This window comes from Drosophila mauritiana, chromosome 2R (genome assembly GCF_004382145.1).
Source record: "Drosophila mauritiana strain mau12 chromosome 2R, ASM438214v1, whole genome shotgun sequence".
Classification (NCBI taxonomy): Eukaryota; Metazoa; Arthropoda; class Insecta; order Diptera; family Drosophilidae; genus Drosophila; species Drosophila mauritiana.
Genome location: NC_046668.1, coordinates 15,590,809 through 15,611,978, shown reverse-complemented (window position 1 = coordinate 15,611,978; position 21,170 = coordinate 15,590,809). Strand labels below are relative to the sequence as shown.

General features: G+C 41.7%; 1 protein-coding gene across 1 annotated transcript in view; it reads right to left on the bottom strand.

The window, feature by feature from the left end:
• The window catches only part of LOC117138355 (muscleblind-like protein 2), a 161,656-nt gene extending 140,486 nt beyond the window's left edge, over positions 1-21,170 (bottom strand). The window contains exons 1-2 of the mRNA XM_033300405.1: positions 20,595-21,170; positions 17,504-17,552 (exon numbers count right to left, since the gene is read on the bottom strand). The gene's annotated coding sequence lies outside the window, so the exon portion shown is untranslated. The remainder of the gene's footprint in view (positions 1-17,503; positions 17,553-20,594) is intronic.

Below are 21,170 nucleotides of genomic sequence, written 5' to 3'. Positions count from 1 at the left end.
ATGCCATTGGAGGATAATGTCTGAGCATAGTAAAAACTTTTGCTATGTTGACTTTGACAAGACGCTTGTCTATAGTTGTGCCTTGTTGATTTGAAGAGGGATTAGATAGTCGTGGCAATTGTTTTGCTCTTCTTGTTTATCTAAAATATTACAATGTGCTAAGCCCTATCAAATCAGAATATTAAACTAAATTTGCATGTTCGTTTAAATATTATGCACCCCATGTTGGTGTTAAAATAAGAAATAAGTTTATTAAAGAGAAATTATCTACGTCTTCAAATTAGATAGAAGAATAGTTGATATTTTGCTATTTAATTTTTGAAACTTAAAGCTAGTGAATTACGCAGAGGCCGAGCCCAGACATTTTCGGGTTGTGTGAAAATGCCAGAAAGTGACTTTCTGCCGCCGCCAGGAAACCCAGAAGCGGAAGAGCCCGAATCAGGAGCAAGAACTTCAAGGCAGGACGAAGGAACCGCCGGGGCGGGCCAAAAGTAACATGTTGGCATCGTCTAGAAACTTACAAACATGACATTAAATGTTGCCCTGCCCGTTCGCAGACATAGAAGCAGGTGAAAGGAGCAGCGACACGAAGGATGCAGGCTGCAAAAGTTTTTGGTGGTACAGCTGAGGAGATTTCCTTGACGTTGCGTATACGCCACCGTTGCCATTTAAATGCCTGCAGACGCGCCAAACTTCTGGCACCTATGGGAATTTCATTTGTTGTTCATTTTTAAGCAGTTCGCGATTTGAATTCGGCGTCGTTCTGTTTTTGGTTTTAATTTCTTCCTCTTTTTTTTCTTGGCCGCTCCTTTGTTTTATATGCTGGCAGAAGGGACAAAGAATGCCGCAGTAAATTTACACAATGAAATCTTAAGAGGTCCCCGGGGAAAATGGCTGAAGCGGGAAACTTTAGGGGTAAAACTTTCACATGGCGAAGGTGGGAATGCCTGGCAAACACACCTGAAATATATAAGAACTACTTGGATACTTGGATGAACAATACCTGGCATATGTTATGAGGCAGAAGCCTTCGCCATTTGACCGGAAGTTCGACAAAGTTCAAATTACTCAGCAAAGATGGGGGAAAACCAATGTATGGCCAATGCTTTCATTCATTCGTTTTTGCAAATAAATGAACCGTATACTAAAACAAACAAATTCAATTGAATCGCTCTCCTGGGCATTACAATTGAATGTGCCAGGGCTTTTCTTCTCCACACCCGACCGTTGCGAAAACGAAAATCTAATGAAAATGTTCAATTTGCTGCAAACAAACAATGCCACGCAGGAAAATCCAAACAACAACAGACAGCAAGAAAATCTGTGAAGGCTGAAAATCTTTTCCACAGAACAACACTCGTTGTTATTTGTTGCACTTGGCTGATTGAAAATACATGGTCTTTTATTTTCCACATTTCCTAGTTAGTCGGTTCAAGGGCAAACGGCAGGAAATAATTTTTGTATCAATGCAATTTTCCAGTAAAATGACAGATAAGCTTGATCCGAGAATTGAGTGCTCTTTTAACTTTCCCTTTTAATACGCTTATATAAATTTAAATAGACTAAAGAGTTGTATAAATTTGCTTTAATTTTAATGAGATAAACCTAAGAATATAATAATTTAATATTTCGAGTAGGTTTGAATTACCTCAATGCACTCGAATTCATTATGATTGCACTTTGTGTGGTCTTACAAGATTTATTAATAAGCCTTAACTTAAGCGAGTGTCTTACAACAGATTTGCATTGGATTTATGAATGTCTAATCTTTGGTTTATAAATTAAATTGAATTTGTTGCAATTTCCTTTACGATCGAGCTGTTTGTAATCCAACTATCCACTTATCTTTCACTTTTCTGCAGTTTCAAGTTACAAATTACAAATTTATGTGCCATCTATCAGGTTAGTGGGCGTGGCGAGCGCCTCACAACCTTTGAACCCAGCGTTCGCTCCAAAGATTTTGCTGCTCATTGTTTACGCGTTTTTCGCCACTTTGGTCTTTGGCTTTTCGACTGTGTCGTTAAAAGTTTTATGGCTTTCGGTCATTTCGGCTATTAGGTGTGTCTGCAATTTGCTCCGTGGAGGATGGGGTAAATTAATATTAAAACGTGTCGTGTGGTATGTGAGTGCAGCTTCAAGGCGTTCATTCGCTCAGCTTAATTGATGGGCGCCATAAAAAAATGCAGCAACGACGGACGGACGACTGGCGAAAAACTCACTCACAGTTTTTGTCCATATATCAACCGACCCACGACTGCAAATGAACTGCAATTATCAAGGAGCAGCCACAAGCGAACCACACAGAAAAACAACTGCGGACTGCTGCCGCGCAGATGCAAACAAGTGAAAAACTGTTTTTCCAGCTTTTCAGTTTCGTTGTTTACGTTTTGTCCGCAATGCAAATCATCATTAAATAAATTACTCATAATTATCGCCAGAAAGCGCCATTGAATAGTCTTTCTTTTCCTCTATTTTTCGGTGGAAATTCGCGCTGGCCATTTGTCTAACCCGAGTCAAATTTTGACTAATTTCCTTTTGGGGGAGCCCGAAGCTAGCTAGCTGTTCGCTTTTCCTTCTGTGGGTTTCCTCGCAGCGCCCGTTTTTATTTTCTACGATTTTTCCTTGGAGCCAAGTGGGCGGCATTAAGTCGTGTAATTTGCTGTCAAATTTCGTATGATTTTGGCATGATAAAATGACTAAGCTGGCCCGGTTTGCTCTTTCTTTGGCCATGTCTTTTGCTTCCTGGTCCTGGCCACTCAACTCCAGCTGGACAGCTGTCCATCGTTGGCACTGCGTTTTTTCTGGCACTGCTCGATCGACACAATGAAAATGTGAAAAAGATTGCCTTCAAAATTGGCAGGCACCCATTGAAAATTTCATTGTTTTGCGGGATTGGGCTGTAAATATTTGTGGGCGGGCCTCTAATCAAAGTGATGAATAGCAAAGGCCTTGCACAATAACCAGGAAAATGGTATTTTATTTTCTCGTAAAAAGGCCCAGCGAACTTAAAGGCTTTTATGCGGAGATTTGAGATGACTCTGCAGGTGCATAAATAAAAGATTGGGTAACACATAATGAATTTGTCAGTTGATTAAATATATTAGGTAACTTGAAGGTTCAAGTTAATACTTTTCATATCTTCTATAGGGATAATCACATCTATTCTCATTAGCATTTCGAATATCATTGCAGTTCTCAGACATCAGAAACTGGCAACCTAATTTTTTCACTCCACTGCCTTTGGTGGATGCCCCTCTGCCCCTTCGGAAAACCAAACATTTTCCCCCCACTTCCACTGCAATTTTCGCACTCAAGTGGAGAGTAATTTGCGGTCGTCTTTGGTAACAGGGATTGGCTTCACTTTTCGCATTTCGTTTTCGCTTTTGCCGGCCAATCGGATAGTTGAACAAGTCCATTTCAGAGGCCAAAACTGAACGATTGTGAGCCTGAGTGATAGTTCATCGGTGGTTTTGAGTGTGGGTTTGGGGCATGTGGGGGGCTATGTTGGGGGTTTCGGAGATAGCCACAACGCACATGAGTGTGATATAATGATTGTCGGACATGCGGCGAACATTTGTTATAAAATCGGCAAATTGCAACATCTTGCTTACACTGAGCAGCACCTATTTAAAATCAACAACTGACTTAGTTTTAGTTTACTCTTTTGTTGGCGATTAAGTTTTTTGTTATTATGGCAAATTTAAAGTTGTTCGCAAATGATTTTTGATATTTGATTACACGAGGTAAACCAACCTTTGAAGGCAAACTTGTCGCCTAGTGCTGTCACAGTAAAGTATGTTTTCCTATTGCTTTTCCGCACCGTCAATTCACTTTTCCCAACCAAAAACTAGTAAGCTGAATGTCGCTAAGCTCTCATAGCTCGACGGTTACTTGAAAAACCTTTCATTAACAAGACCCAAATTATGAATGTCGCTCTGGCGATGGCGACAACTGTCAAAACAGGCTGAGTGTTGATGGCCGGACTTCAACGGGGTATTTGCCTTATATAATGCACTGGCAGTGAGCGCCAATAATTTACACAAATTATTTTGCAATGTGCGTTGGCCAGTCGCTGCTTAAAGCCGTTGCTGGCTGTCTCGGCCATCGAAATGCCCCTTGCCAGTGACGAAAGACCAGGGACCTTCCCCCTGATGCCGCCTGTCGCCGTGAGCCGTAAGTCAAACAAATCAGTCGTGCCAGAAGATTAATGGCGGCATTATTGTGTCGCCTGCCCAGTCATCCTCATCTCCATCGGCATTCCCACTCGCATTCGCATCAGCTTCGGCCTTCGGTCCACAGATTGCCGCTTCCAGATCCCTGTTACCAACGAGCGGCGACCGACAACCAGCTACCATCATCATTGGCAACTTCATCATTCCGCTGGCCATCGGGCTTTCCGGGGGCAGATCAGGGTGGTGCTGTGGCTGCCCCCAGTGGGTGGTGGTGCACGTAACCCACTCTCAATGCGTCGTCACTCACGTTGTGGCCTTAGGTTCCTGCCACCCAAAGAGATCGAAGCGTGTCACGAAACAGCAACTGTTGTCTTCGGGATGTTCAAACCGTGATTTCATAAATAATATTCAGATAGTAAATCGAACATTTTAATTTGTCCTAGTAATTCATTTTTTAGCCAGAGAAAAAATAATACCAAACCAATAAAATTATCATTTCATTGACTGATTTATTTGATTTCAATTCCTTTAGCACAAGAAAAGTTTCAGAATTTCAAAGTTAGCTGACATTGATTATTCAACATATTTTTCGATATTTTATGGCAAACACGAGAACTTCTCTGATGCGGTTAAAGCCCCTGGTTGCCTCACTTTTGCCCACACTAGTTGGGTTCAAAAATGTTGCATGCGATTTTTCTTGCAGTAAATAATTTTTCATGCCAGCTGTCCATGTTATGTCTGTCTGGCCTTTTCAGGCGGCCAGGCTCTTCCCCCTTTCACCGCCCGAAAAGCTGTCCTTGTCCGCCCGTCTGTCGTATTATAGCCCATTGATCAGTTTGTTTTACTAGCTCCTGGACGCTGGACCTCAGCTCCCATCGTCTGGTCTTGTGTACTCTTTGGATTATGAACTCTTTAAACTCCATTCAATGGCATGCAGATGCTGTTGTCGATGTCTGTGGGCGGCCAGTTGCAGGCGGAGGAATCACCGGGTACATGGTTGGGGATCGGGGAGAATGGGGAGGTGGCCGGCTTTGTGGTCAGAACCGGACTGGTATTCAGTTGATTATGACGGATGCGGTTGGGCTACAAGCCGTTTGCAAGTTCTACTTAAATCGAGTTCAAATCGATGACCAAAGAGTGTGCTAAAGTCTTGGTTCACCACTAAGAAATTGGAACTTTAATGCCGTTGTAAAGAAAGTTGTTAAGGAATAATTTATTGGTGATTTTAATATTGAATAAAAAACAGAAAGTTGTTAAGGAATAATTTATTGGTGATTTTAATATTGAATAAAAAACAAATTTAAAATATTTAACTGGCTGGTAAAATGTTCCAGCTAAAATGTGAATCCTTTGCACATTCCGATCCTTTCCACCTAACTATTTGAATTCAACCAGAACAAGTGACTTTTGTTTGCACTTCTCCACCATCATAGTTCCCATTCGGTTGTTCTTTATCTTAGAGTCGAGGCCCTAGGCTCCTGCAAATTTGTTTAGTTTATTGAGCCGGTGCCGCGGAAAGGGGAAATGTGGCAGGCGACCACCGAAATGGCTGCCTGACAACTAGATGGCATTGTCCTGGGAATCCCAGGACAGGTCCTGCCTGCAGTGCTGCAGAAGTTTTCGCAACGGGAAGAACATTTAATTAAATTCCTTTGCACCTTTAGTGCTGCGCTAAAAATTCCACAGGCCACAGTCCTCCAGGGCGGCAATAACAAATTAATCTCTGCGGATTCAACGGGTTCTACGGATGTTTGCCACTCCGACTCCGGCGAAAGCCTTACAAATGAGTCATTTGATTTTAAAACTAGCCAAAGTTTCAGCGACAAAACGGTGCCTCGTTTTATGTCGTCTACTGTCGCTTTTATGGCCTGCAGCGCCGTTCAATCAAGTCCTGAATTATGTTGACATGGCACGCACAGTCGGGCTTGTGTATATATGTATATCCCTTGGGTTGGTAAATCTATATATACGTATATAGCACACTTTCGGGCCAACGAGGCGACCAAGCCGACCGACAAAGTTTTCAATTTACGTTTTTAAGGCTTGCCCGCAGTTCTGCTGGCACTGGCACATCGTCTTCAATTTCGCAAATGCGCCTCAACCTCTGGCCACGTAACCGGAAGGAAATGCACAACAAAGCTTTTCTTATTAGCATGTGTGGGTGGGTGGCAACAGGAAGGGGTGCTGTATTAAAGGTTTCCAGGAAAGAGCCCTTCCGTGGCTCGGCTGTTTAATCGATAAGTTCCTGCTGGCGCCTCTGCTCTAAAATTGCTTGGCATTTTATGGCCCAGCTGTAAAGCGATTTCTGTCACGAGCTTTTGTTCATAATTGTAGCAGTGAAGAAATTCCTTATTATCCTTAGGTTAGATGTTAACCAGGGGTTAGAATCCACATCTACAACTCTTTAACGTTCAAGTGTCCTCGCATTTCGTTTGGAATATTTTCGTTTCGCTTCTTAATGGGATTACGGGGATTAATCTCCATAGACAGCAGACTGGTAAACCGTAAACCGATCTGCTGTGACAGCCAAGAGCCAGTGAAAAAACGTGGAAAAATCAAACTGGAATCAATTGCCGAAAGCCAAAGGGCAAAAAATTGGGTGCAAGTGCGTGAGAGAGACGTCGACAGGCAGCCACTTTTCAATTTCTTTGCACGCACACCATCCCACTGGTCCAGTCCAAATTGCCGCCCCCAGCTGTTGGATGGGACTGCCACCCACTGGCGATGTCCTTGCCCAAGGCAACGCTTGACGCTTGTCCTTTAAGCCACTTGCCGTCTTTTGTCCTTTGGGGCAATCAATCCGTGTTAATGGCTCCGCAGCTAAATCAAAAAGATTGCCGCCGCATGAAAAGGGGCAGAGTGGGGGTGAGAAAGGCAGCGAGGAAAACCCGCAAGACAGGGGCCGAAAAAAGAAGAAAACCCAGTGAAAACTTAGCACAAATATTTTCCCACTTGAGTTTGGCCAAATCTTTGCCAAAGATGGTGCAACTTAAATTGTTGTAATCCCATTTGTTGTTGCGCTGCATGTGGCCTGCTTCAGCTATTTAATTATGTAGTATCCTTCGAGCCAAACTTTGCGCAATCGAAGGAACAAGTTTACACACACTCACGCACCCGAAAGTTTACAAAGCCAAGGCCCAGATGATGCTGGGCTCGGTATCCTGCATCCTACATCTTTGGTCCTGGATGCAGGGCCTCTGCGGCGGGGGCAATAGCAATTTGTATGCCCGTCAAATGCGGCTCGTTATTGCGAAATTTAGAACTGCTCGAAATAATTCCAGCAAATTTTCGTGCAAACGAGCCAGACGCAGTTACTCCACCAACGGCAGCCAAGACACAAAACTGCAGGCCAAGTGTGCACCACACAAATGTGTCTAATTGGATTTAAACTACTACGATCAGGGTATTTAGCATGTTACTTGGACTAATTTAAAATTTAATTGTGCGGTATTAAGGGAGTAAATCAAAGGCGAGTTTAAATAGAACAAAATTTCTAATGGGAACTTAAATATATTAATTTATAGACCAAATCATGTACGGTACCTATTAAAATATATAAATATAAATATAATAACACCAACTGAAGTTCAAAGCCTTAATTATACTTTTTCTTACCAATTCGGTCTTAATGAAAAGGGATAAATATAATATTTTAAGCTAGTTCTAGATTTAGTTATCATTATTATTATGGTATTTGCAATTCTTGAATCTATATATTCAGAGTATTTAGGGCCTCACTGGTCGCCTGATCGATTCCAAAGTCAACCTGTCCGCCACTGCAGTCGCCTACCTGTCGTTTTTCGCGCCCGCCCATTAACACCCCGCACGTCCTTCGTCCTGGGCACGTGCATTAAAAAGTTTTAGCGTCAAAGTTGTCCGGCAAAATCGGCGGGGATGCGGGGTCCGGAGGCAAACCTATACGATCCATGGCCAGCTGAACTCAACTGAACCAAACTGAACCGAGCCAACGGCCAACTAAGCCCGGGCAAACAGTGTTTTTGAGCCGGTGCAAGCCGGAAGTGGTAATAAAGGGCCGTCATGAGAAGGTGAGGATGGGCGGTGTGGAAATTGCTGGAGAAAGGAGCAGGATAAAGGGGCAGAGAGTCGATAGGCAAGCGCGTGCTATGGACAAGCTGACGTAGTTTAATTATGTAGAAATCGAGACACGCACTTTTGCAGGCGACGGCGGCGAACAAAAACCAGGATGTGGCATATATCTCCCTCTCTCTCTTTCACCATACCCATCTCCATCTCTTTCGCTCTATTTGCATGAAGCGCGATGCAATCGACACGCCCACTTTGCGACACCCACGTTCATAACTGGCGTACGCAAAATTTGTAAGCTTTATACTCTTTCTTGGGGCTTAATGAGTTATTATACTTCCTTAAATCTTATATCTTTTAAAGTTTAGAATACAAATTCTGATCAATCAGTAAGCTGAAAATATAGAGTTATCTCCACGGCAGTGAACTTCCGATCAAATAAATAAAGTTCACATTATACAAATAGGGTATCTAAACATTCGAGGTTCCTTTCAATTTACATAATGACACAAAGTGCGGAGGAAGAAATGGAGTCCGTTGCAGGAGCAACTGGGATACTGTTACCTCGTATACGATTATAAATTCTGTTGCATGTCAGTGGTTTTCAAAGTTGGAGCGATTCATGGCTTCGGTTCGCTTCGAGTCTGGCTCGGTGTGCTCAGCTAAAGCCTGGCAGGTGAAAATAATGGTGTGGAATTGCATTAGGCTGCTGCTGGGGCTGCAGCCCTACGCTTTCTCATTGCCAGGATGGATGTGCGAAATTTCCCTAGACTAAACACTTAAAGGTGGAAGGAAACGCAACTTTCATCCGTGGGCCCAGGCATAAATTTTAATAAAACGAACAGAAGCCAAGTCAGTGAAAGCTGTGCCGAGTCCTTTATGTTACCTTTCTCCGTAAGCGTTCCATTTTATTTCCTTTTTTTTTTTTTGTTTATCTTGTATTTTGTATTACGGAACCGTAGGAGACAGTCGTTTATATCAATTAACCAGCGCGTCTGGCATTTTTGCCACAGGACAACACTTGGTTGAGGTCGAGTTTAAATGGAAATGGGAGTGGGTCCTCGGGGTTTTAAATGGGTGCTAGCGCACCTAATTGATTTATTTATGGATTTACTTTCGTTGAAGCTTGCAAATCAAGTTGGAAAATGTTCTAACCAATTTAATTGCCTTGCTCGTATTGCACACAGAGCTTAAGAAACCTTCGGTTAAAAATCCATTGAAATGGCACCAAAAAAAAAGAACAATTCTCGCAGCCAACGCAACGCAATTTCACACTTTACCAGCTACAAATTGCACCATCATAGCCGGGAAAATGCCCCGCATACCTTTCAGTGGCCACGAGCCTTGGCCAAGATTTTATAGATGACGGCGACGGGCTTGGAATTTTATGATTTATGAGTACGTACCCCATATCCCCGTATCCCTTTGCCCTCGGCCCCTGGTCATCAGTTTAGCCTTCGCTTTCTTCGCCTTCAACCGAAATTGTTGCAGTTTCCGAGTTCTTTTTTTCCTTGCTGCAAGTCCAAGTCACTGGGCAAGCCTTTGGGTTAGAAAGGCTCTGGCCATTTGATTAATGGGCTTTTCACTTTTCCAACTCGATGTGATGAGCATTTCCATTGTCCCAGGCCCATTTCACACACACTTTGTCCTTCAATCCGTCAGCTTCAAAGCAATTTGAACCGACATTGGAAGAGGCTATGGTGATTTGAAAGTTAAGCGGAAAATATATATTTCTAATCACTTGTGATCTTATGATCTGAATTAATTCTAATTTATAACAAATTTTACCTTCGATTGTATTAGAAATTCAAAATAGTTTTGTCTATATTAATTTATGACAGAGTAAAAATTGTTTTAGTGTGTGGTTTATTGCATTTCTTTCAACAAACATCGGCATAAATCGTCCGGCATATCATAATGTTTTCTGAAAAACGAGCGCAAATTGTTAAAATTATTTCACAAAATATCGCAAAATTTATTTACGACCCAGACATGGTGCAATCCTCTTTTCAAAACTCGAGGGAGTTTGAGTTTAGAACATTTTCAACTGTTGCGCGAGACGAATTTTTTTTCAGCTCGGCTATAAAGTGTGGGGAAAACGCATAAATTTTATGACTGAATGGGCTGGAGTTTGGGGCGGACCTAATGGGGTGGCCTGGGAGTTAGCTGCACTCGGTTTCACACACAGACTCCCAACATGACAAAAAGTGCGCTGAAAATTTCAACTAAATTATTCATTGAGCGCGCAATTGAGCTGGAAGTGTTCACAGTGAGCCCCCCGTACGAGCGAATTTGAGCCTGAGTTCCGGTGTGAGTATGCGGTTTGAATGTCTGGCACGTAGAAATGTCGGCTGTTTGGCTTCCTGGCACTTTTTTTTCCAGGCTCCATTTTTGTTGGCAGCCGGGAGGAGCGAATATGCCACTCAAACACTTGACACTTTGTGTGAGCAAAAAAAAAAGAGGATATAGGGTTAGGGGAGAGATCATCCCTAAGCGGAAGTATTTGGCTGATGGCGTTGCCAGAGAATTCAAAATGCCAGAACCACTGGAGTTTATTACCTTTTAATGGTGCAGGCCATTAAAAAAATTAACTTCGCATGCAGCGGAGCTATAATATTTTTAATAGTATTTATTGTCTATAGAAATAATATGATAAATAGACAAATCTTTTTTGAAAATGTATTATATTTAGTTGTAGTAGAGAAGAGCTTTAAGCCAGTCAGTTATCAATTTAAGTACGCCAGTGCAAATTGCTTAAATATACTATAATTAAATGGCTAGCACCATATCATCTTGAATCCCTTCTCTTATTCAGTTAACTAATCATTCGCAAGCAGACTGCCAGAATCCAGTTTATAGCCCGGTATCCATCGAAGCTAACTGAGTCATTTGAATACCAAATTAAGTGCTTCTCAGCCGTCTAAAGAGCCACAAGGAGCCGGGAGGACTTGCATTATTAAGAAGCGAGCCGAAACTAAGTTACGTATATTGGCACAAGTCCTGCCCAAATAGTTCACTTCAAAAATCCACACAGTGCCCGAAGTTTGTCTTCTTAATTAGTGGACAAGTTGGCAGACTTTGTGTGTGTTTGCTTTCTGGGGATTATGATTATTATACGGCAATTATGCGTCTGTGTCTTTTGCCAATTGTGTAATAAGTGAGATGGCCTTAAGTAAATTCCAGCCATGGCAAATTTGTCTCAATTTGAGAGTGACGCCAGGGTGAATTTAACATGCATCCCTCCGAAATGTAGCCCCCAACGTTTAGCCGGCTAAGTTATGCGATCTTGGGTCTGGTTTTGAATCGATAATTATCCGAGATGCAGCACTCAACTGCAGGCATTGTTTTCCCCCTTGGCCACTAACAATATGCCACAATTTGGAGGCAGCCGGGACCGGCTTGATAAATGGGAGTCCCTGCCCGGAGTCCTGCCGAGTGTCCAGTAATCTGCAGCCAGTAGCCAGGACTCACCTTCAATGGACAAATTAACATTTCGACAAAGGCAACCTAATCAAATGTCACAATCACGCATGCGGCTGTCCCTGGCAGCCAAAAACGAACCGAACTGAAGCCACAGCAGGTCCTGGGAAAATCGCCACCCTGACCTCCAGCTCCTCCGCCTCCAACACCGATTTTCACCCATTTCCATGCAATCCCCTCAGATCCTGACACTTTTTGTGCTGCCCTTCGCATAACTTTCACTCTTGTCAGTTGCAAATTACATCGCACGTCTGCAGCAGCAGCAGGATCAGCAGCTCAAGGGGGTTGCACTTGGGGTTTTGGCTGGGGTTCGCTTGAAGGGTGTCGTAATTTAAAGCTTATTTTGACACTTCACCCCCACCCCGCACTAGCAGCAACGGCAGCAGCAGTAACAACAACAACAGCACCCAATTTGCATCTTTCAAAATCGTGTTTTGTTACATTTTGTGCATGCGCAAAAATTTGCATACGACAATTAACACTCCAAAAGGAGACTCACATGTGTCCTGGCTTCTCCTGTGTGTGTGTGTGTGTGTGTGTGTGTATATGAGAGTGTGTGTGTTCGGCTTATCCTCTGCACTTTGCACGAATGCAACAGTCCTGTTGCCACCACCCCCGTGCCACATTGCGTATGCGTAATTTTGTGTCTTCTGTTCAACGGCAAGAAACAGTGGATAGATGGAGGGCAGGACGAAGGACGAAGTGAAATGAGAGGAGACGAGCGGCATCACAGCCAGTGGAATATGTTAATGGAGTTGCTGTTTGAAAAGCAAACTAACCTAATGAGAATTTGTAAATATTTGCTCAACACAACAATCTTTCGGTTCGGTGAGAGCCAAGGATCAATTTCATACGAATCTTAAATGGTATTCGGTATGTAGACTGTTTAGTGTCAGCCAATGATCTAATTGCTTAATATGGAATTAATTATATCAATGGCTTTACAGGATTAGTTATAAATGAGTACTTAGTGAAATACATTTTTAAAAAGGGCTTTTAAATCAATACAACAGTATTAGATAGGCATTTGAACAGAACTCTAAATAACAGACTTCTTGCCACCGACTAAGTGTGCATTTGAGATCTTTAAAAATACTTCACAATATAGTAAACTAATCGAAGATGCTATAAAAAGGAATGTCATTGAATGTTAAGAACAAGCAACTGTACTCAGTAATAGATTGTACTGCTTAAAAAACGCAATAGCAGAGATCAAATAAACTTCGAAATTCCCAAAAGAAAGCTCCGAACCCTTTTACTCTGTCATTTTGCTTCCCTTCTCTTATCCAGTATATCTTTAAGCAAATTAAGAACCGCAATCAGCCGCAAACAATTCACACAGAAATCGAAACGACAGAAATCAAGGCAAAATCTGAAAATCCTGTGCAAAGGGGTTGCAAGTTGGACTGCACGAAAGGGTGGGGAAATCGAAAAGGCGAGGGGGTGGCATACAACGTTTGTTGTTTGATGGCGATGCCAAGAAATGTCACGATAAGCGCGATACGGGGAGCTGGAGAAAGCGGAACGCAGGGGGAAGGGATTGGGGTCAGGACGCGAAGGGAGAGAGCGAGAGAAAGGCTCACACACACATACCGCTGTACATTCACACATGCACACTTAATACGCTTAATTGACTTTCATGTATGCACGAGTGAATGCAGCAACATGACAGCCGAACGATGAGGATCCGGGACGGCAGGGGGGGCGAACGAAAGGACCCTGGCCAGAGGGCGTCGGAATGGGGGGCGTGGCAGCGGTCTGGCATGTTAGCCGGGCTGCCACTGCCACCAAACTGCTGTTGCCAACTGACGCGAACTCACGCGACTGGTGGCGGCATTAGCGATGCGAAATGGTCTCCAAATTAGGCAGAGTCGACACCAAAAAAGAGGGTAATCCCAAACCCAAACAACGGGCTCCAAAAAAAGACAAAAGATTTGCCATGCGATTGCAGAGGGAGTAATCGACGATGAGGTACCCAAAGAGCAGTTGCTCATTTTTAAATGCACTCTTAAAGTTCAACTTAAACTATAACAAATCAAATGCTGTAGCTCTTAATTATTAAAGTTTGAGTTGTTTCGGACTTGATGAAAACTTGATATTGAGCTGAAAAATGCACAGAAATTGCGAAGAGAAACACATTTCACCTGGCATACCCGTTTTCATCCCTTGAGTTTTTCCTGGCAAAAGGAAAGCCCAATAGAGTGCTAAATACAAGCATTCCACAGAAGGCATGAGAGCCCCATAATCGCAGGCAAATCGGTTACAAAAGGTTTCGGAAAATTCCCCAATCTCTAACCCGTTTTCGTCCCATTCAATCACCGATTCACTTCATTGAATCACTTATTCAGTATTTTGCCGTTGCAAATGCCGATGTTTCATCATTTCACCTTCCCCCAGATTTTCACCCCCCCCGACCACAGTCGCATTGGTGTTTGGTATTGTGTGGATTTTGTGGCTCTTTTCTAGCACCTCTACCCGATTTTCGATATATGTATGTACATATGCGTGTGTTGTGGGTTTTCCAATCCCATCTGACTGCTGTTGGATGCACAAAACTCGACAATTATGCTGGCGTTTCTTTTCATGGCTTTAATCCCGTCATATTTGCGGCCGATACTAAATATTCATGTCGATGCTGGTGAGGAATTATGTCAATGATGGTCGGGATTTTAGAAACAGCAATGAGGAAATATGTCACCAAAATTGGTACTCGATGCGGTGGTATTTCAGAAAATTTATTTGTTTGCCGCTATGTCATTTTGAACTATAACGAAAATATACTACAAATAAATAGTCCAATTTATTGGTCTTATTTTTCAGAAAATAAGAATTTGGCGAAACTCGTTGATGCTTGTGCATGGAAAATATTCACGATACAAAAGGATAATGATATATGTTGACTATAAGATTACTAACTTAACTTTCTAAATGCATTTGTCCTAGTCCCAGTGTAAGTTATGCGACACAAAAGAAGTTGTGCACAACAATCCGCATAATTCTTTGGCCTTTCTCCGTCACGGCTCACATAATTCTTAAGTGCATTAGGCCCCTTTTGACTTCTGCTTGCACTTCAGCAAATAAGATCTGAATCGAGCACATCATCCTACATCCCCTATATCCTTCGGAAGCCCACTCCTGCGATTCCCTTTCTTTGAAATCCCGGAGTCTCTGTGTCTCTGTTGTTTCTGTTGCCAACAGGCGTTGCTCTGAATAAAGTCAATGTCAGACGACGGTCTTCTGTTCGCCAAGTGAAACTCAATTACACACATACTCCAACTTAGTAGTACGAGGATTATGGGTACTCGCACTCACACCCACACCTGTGAATAAAACATACTCAAAGAGTGCAACGAGCAGGGACGCATATAGTACATCACTTTTATTTATTTACATATTCGTACACAAACAAAGCAGAAAATAGACATTTTTGTCTTTAGATGGTTTCAAATTGCATACCCTTTCTTTAAAGGTGAAATGTGTTGCAAATGGCTTGGAAAAATATATACTTAAAATATTTCAAAAATGTCTTATGCTGTCTATTTATTGTTAATAATAATATATAGTGCACTTTTGCTTTTAATAATATTACTTATTTAAAGTATAAGACGCAGCTTCGATCTGAGCTCGTATCTAAACCCCAGGATCTCCCATAAATGTTCAATTTTTCAAATCCAACCAAATTGGCCTCGTTTTAGAAACATGCCCAGTTTAATAACTTTTTTAGTACCGCACCCCAATCCATTAACAGCCAGTTTTGATTGCCATTTCATAACCGATTCAAGACTGGTTCGCAGATAATAAGCCGATGAAACCAAATAGTAAGTAAGCCCATTACTTTTACATTTGTGTAGTATGAAATGTCTACTACTCTGATTACGTGTATATAGGATTTCGACTACTTCATTTGAAAGCTATTAAGAAAACATTGTTAGTAATTTCTATAGTAATAGGAAACGAAGTGCACGGTTTCCTTTTCAGGAGTTAGTAGAAAATCTGTTAACTTTCTGTTCCAACATTTCTGAAGAGTATCGCATGTGGCCTCTGTCATTCAGATTCTTTGGCCCAATGTTTATGCGAGGGATCAACAAAAGGATACAGGGACACACACAAGCTGACGCAAAAATTTTCTGCATCTGCAGCTGGCGCATAATGAGCGCAAAAACATCCCGTGCTGATTGTCTGAGGCAGCGACTCCGTCGTCCTGGCACACGGAAAATAATAAAATAATCTGGGAATATAAATAAATATATAAAAAATGTTATGAAATATAAATAAAATGTATTTTTTTAGTTTATTATAGCTAGCGAAGCAATGCATTTGGTAAAGTAATCCTTTAACTTATACTTATAATTAACCCACATTTATTTTCCGTGCATTACTTGGGCTCACATTTTGCACAGCTAGCCAAGAAAAGATTTGTGCGCTTTTAGCGACGTTGCAAAGTTTTCTTGCCCGCCTCATATGATTTCATTTTATTTTACTTTATTTTATTCTGTGTTTGCTGACTTTTGAACGCGGCCAGGACATGAATGCGGATGCGAGTGTGTCCTCTCATGAGTTCAGTCGGCGTGTCGCCAGTTTTGTTGGCTCCCCGTCGAGTTTTAGCGACATGTGTCGCATTCTTCGCATCCTGCCAAAGTTAAATGGATCTCGTAATTGTTGTGCCCGCTCCTACCCCACCGTCCCGCCAACCCACGGTGTATTCTTTCGTATTTTATAGAAATTGCGGTTTAATTGCTGCATTTTAAAGCCATTGAAAGGATAGAGTCGTGTCCTTTGCAAAGAGGATAACACGATACTTGCTGTGACGGCTTTGTCGCCTGTTTGCCTCCCACGGGGTTGGTGTTTGCCACCTCTTTGCACCCCTTTTGTATGACCTGCTCAATCCGTGTGACATGAAGGAGGGGCCGGGGGAGAAACACTTGCCACGACCCCGAAGAACTTTTGATTCCTTCGGATTCTCGTTTCGAGTGGGGGCTGCCAGGAATTTGATGGCAGTCAGCATCAGTCAACACCTCTCAGGTGGTCAACAAGTCAATCGATTTCACACGCCCCGCTTGATGGATTGGTTCGGGATTTAAAGTTGTGTTTCCATTGTTCGAACTTTTTTGAATGCTCGTTTTAAACTGAAAGTGCTTACCCTGTTAATTGTTTTGATTCCGTGAAAAATTATACAATTTCTACTAACTGACAATAAAGTATTTGTTTTTTTTCCCCATGTATTATATGTAGCAACGGTTTTAATACCATGCTTAATCCACTTTGAGTTCTAACAGTCCCGCTAAGGAAAGCACGTTTTTCTCCATTTAATTGAAGTGATTTGATTGCGAATTGAATGCAATTTAATAGGCTTTTTCCACGTTTGCATACTGCAAAGTTGCAAGATCCATTCCATCAATGTCGATTGAATGGCAACTTTTGTGCACAGTACCTCCGTGATGCATTAAAAGCCAAATAACTGGATGCTAAAAATCCATGCAAATACCCGTCCTTCATCCGGAAAATCCATTCCCCTTCATGGCAATTTTCCATGCAGTTTGATTTGATTCTGCGTTGCAGTCGGAATCATTTTTTTTACGATGCGCCAACGGGAATTGTTGGTGGGTAACTGGTAATGAAACGTCTATAAAACTCAAACGAATGCACACAAATCGCAAATCATTTATCATAAAAGCGCATAGTGCATTTCGAACTCCCCCTCTTTTCATTACCATTTACCCACTTCAATTTATCCCTCTTCCCTTATTCTTCTTCGGTTTTTCCATTGAATGAGGCTCTGCTAATCAGAAACTTTTTGTCCAACTTACCTGGGCAATTGAAGGGAAGGACGAAGAGTCGGCGGAACGTAAAAGGAAGCTGCAAGTAAGAAGTAAATGCATCTCATGAGATACTTTTCGAAAAGTGGGTCATCGGCTGCCAAGAAAACCAAAAAGAACAGGGAAATGGAGCAGTGAAACCAGCTCTTATTGCACAAAAGCCGTCATGCGACTGCCGAATTAATTACAAGCTCGGCTCAAAATGCATAACACACACGAGACATCAAAGTGGAAATTAATTATTTCCCTATTAGCTGCTATACCGAAGCTGTTTCGGTTGCAGTTTAGCCTGTCGCTAAACACGTTGACAGATTGGCAGTTATACACTCGGCCTAAATGCCTCGGTTACCGCCCGTCGAGAGCCGAAAGTCGAAAGTCGCGGTTTTGAATGGCCAGGAACTGCTGAAAGCGGTTCGATGACGAGGCCGAAAGTCCGGGAATAATCCTTCAATATCGTGAATATCATATACACACGGCAATCAATTTAATAATTTCAATTTTGTAAAAAGGAAATGTGTGCAAATTGCTGGCAGCTATCGAGTAGCTCAAATTTATTTAAGCTCTTCCAGTTTTTAATGGCAAAATGCCATATTGACCAGTATCAATATTATTGAAGTAAAAGCGACAATGAAAATTAAGTAAATCCAACATAAAAAGAAAATAACCCGAAATGTTTAAAAACAATTATCATAGATTTGCACACTAAAATAATAGCATTAACTATTAGCAACGCAGCGAGACTTTTGTGTGTTTATGAGAGTATAATTTAATCTTTACAGAGGAGAATAAAAAATTCATTTATGCATACGAAATTATAAATTTATTAATATTCGTTTAAAAACCCACCAACTTTAGAGGCCATCATTTTTTTATGGAAAGTCATATTTTAAGAGTTCCCATTATTTGGTTGTAATCCAAAGTTTTTCTTTTTAGGTGCACCTTTTCATGAACTCGGTTTTAGGTTGCATTTTGCGATGAGGGACTTGGCCAAAGGAAAAACAGTTAACCACTTTCTAGCCATCAAGTTGGGCAGGGAATCGCATTTCACATTTTCGCATAAGAAAATCGCACAGCGGGTATCCGATTGCACTTCCTCCCATGTGAGAGTAACACCTTTTACTGAAAAAGGGGCGTTGTGGGTTTATGATACAATAACGAGTCGCGTGATAAACTCCGAAATCACTTGATATTCGACACTAAAACTGCGCCAAAGGCCAAACACAATATTTGCGAGCAGCATGTGAGCCAGTTGCCGTAAACATTTTAGTGTCCGCAATTAATGAATGGCCAAGGAGTCGACGGACAGGTCTCCTATACACAATCCAGCGTTGTCCATCTGTCAGTTTGTCAGCTGGCTTAATTTACGACTTAATGCCCACGACTTGAGGGTATAAAAACAAATGGGCTAACATGGATAGATTTATATAAGATAAACTATCTAAAAAAAGTATCTGCTGCGAAACTGAGAAGCCCACAGACAGTTTAAACGCAAAATACCGACGAGGTGTGGACTCGCAATTAATTTTTGCAGATTTATGGATGGAAAAGCGTTCATAAAATTTACAATTTGAAAGGCAATTGAAAGGGTACTTTTTCCGAACTAGATTGTGCAAACAAATTAATCATCTACAGGGGGTGTAAATACAATAAATGCTATATGGAAAAATTATGGTTAAGCCTGAAATAAATGTGAAATGAAATAAAGTAATATTTGAAAATAGGATTAATTAGTCAATTAACTGATAAAATGGGGGAGGCTGCTTTAATCTGTAACTTACGATTGGTGTAAATTGGCTATTAAATGCGGAAAGTGGGCAGAGTAGTCAATTTCAAACTTTCACAAACAATGTGTATACATCATTTAAATTATAATTAAGGCGGAATCAGCAAACTTCAGTCAACAATTAACTTTTGGTCAGAGATATTTCGGAGAAACTCCCCAAACAGCAAAAAAGAAGTCCAATTTGGATCGTGTTGATTGTTTAAGTTAAATCTCTTGCAAGATGTCCCACACTCAGGAACAAATTTTGTCGGGGAAAAAAGCCAGCAAATCGAAACTGGAACTGGCAACTAACAACTGGCAACTTTATGGGCCAATCTACTCTTGCCAATGAACGGAAACAGCTTGGCACAGCTGGAAGCAGCAGTCGAGCTGAGAACTCTAGAGTGGAGAGCTGGGAAAGCTGGGAAAGCCGGGTGGAAAATGCTCGAGGAGGGGGACAGGAGACCGGAAAATTGTGGGGTACACCAGAAGCTGGCCGAAGGCAATGCGAGTGTTTTGCGACAACAACTGCATCACCAGAACAACAAATTCAGCAGGAACTTGGAGACTCTGGGACAGCTATTGAAATCTGCTTTGCTGATTGACGTCGAATGTTGTGGTTTCGGTTACGATATTTGGTACCAAAATACAACCAACAGCTCCTCGCCACGACGACGACGATGGTGATGATGAAGATGTCGATGATGATGAGGTTGCTGGTGGAAGCGGTGTCCTGCAAGTTTGTTTGGAATTTGTTTTGAGAGGGCAACGAAACGGCAACAACTTCCTTTGTTCCAGAGTTTCCAATAAATTAAAGGCAAGCCCAATGCAAATTTAGCTGCCTCAAAGCCATGCAACTAATCAGCTGAACTTTCGAAATAGCTCAAAGAGGGAATTCCAATGCGATAAAATCAAACAAAATGATGTTCAAATTTCGAATTCTTTATTGCTTTATAGAAAATAGGTAAGAAACTATTACATGTGCTTAAATAATAGTAACATAAAATGATATAGCCAATTAAGTTGATTAAGAATTAGATAAGTTATGACTTGAATTCTGGACTACATACTATGTATATTTAGTGTACAAGCTATTATAGTTACTACTATTTCACAGATAATGAAAAGCATAGCCCATTAAGAAATAAAATAATATTAAACTAGGGAGCTTATTTAAAAGACAATTCAATATTTATTTTTTTTGTTAATGATTATTTAATGTAAATATATTTTCTTATTTTCAGCATTTTATAGAATTTTCTTTTAATATTCGTTTTAAATTAATACAAGGAGACCAAGGACTCATTAAAATTTCTATACCTTTGTTAGAGTCTAATTGTAAGCCTGTTGTTTAACTGCATAAAGTTTTAGCCTTTCTGAGCTAATCACACACTCTTGCTCAGTTCAATTTTATTTCGTCACTTAAAAGTCCACAAAAACTAAAAGGTTTAACCCTTTTCAACCGTTTTGTTTTTTGTTCACAGATTTTGGACTCGATCGGGCGAATGAACGGGGGCTATTAAATCGCGCGCGCAACTGAAAGGCGAACAGGCGAAAGGACCTGCTTTTCTGGAGATGGTGACGCAAGGATAACTCCCGGCTGAGAGAAGCTTAGCGGAACTGCAAACTGCGAACTGCAAGCGCGACAACGGATTCTAATTCTACGAACTCTGGCGACTGGCGATTTGCAATTTGCAACTTGCGATTTGCGACTGGCAACTGGCGACTGACGACTGAGAACCGCACGTAGAGGAAGTCGGCTGGAGACTGAAGGCAAAATCGGAATCTATATCGCAGAAGCGGCGGCACAAGCGGGCGGCACTTGCAATCAAAGTGCGCTTCTTGGGCGGATTGCGAGTTGCAAGCAGCTGGTTCCGAGTTCCGAGTTGCGAGCTG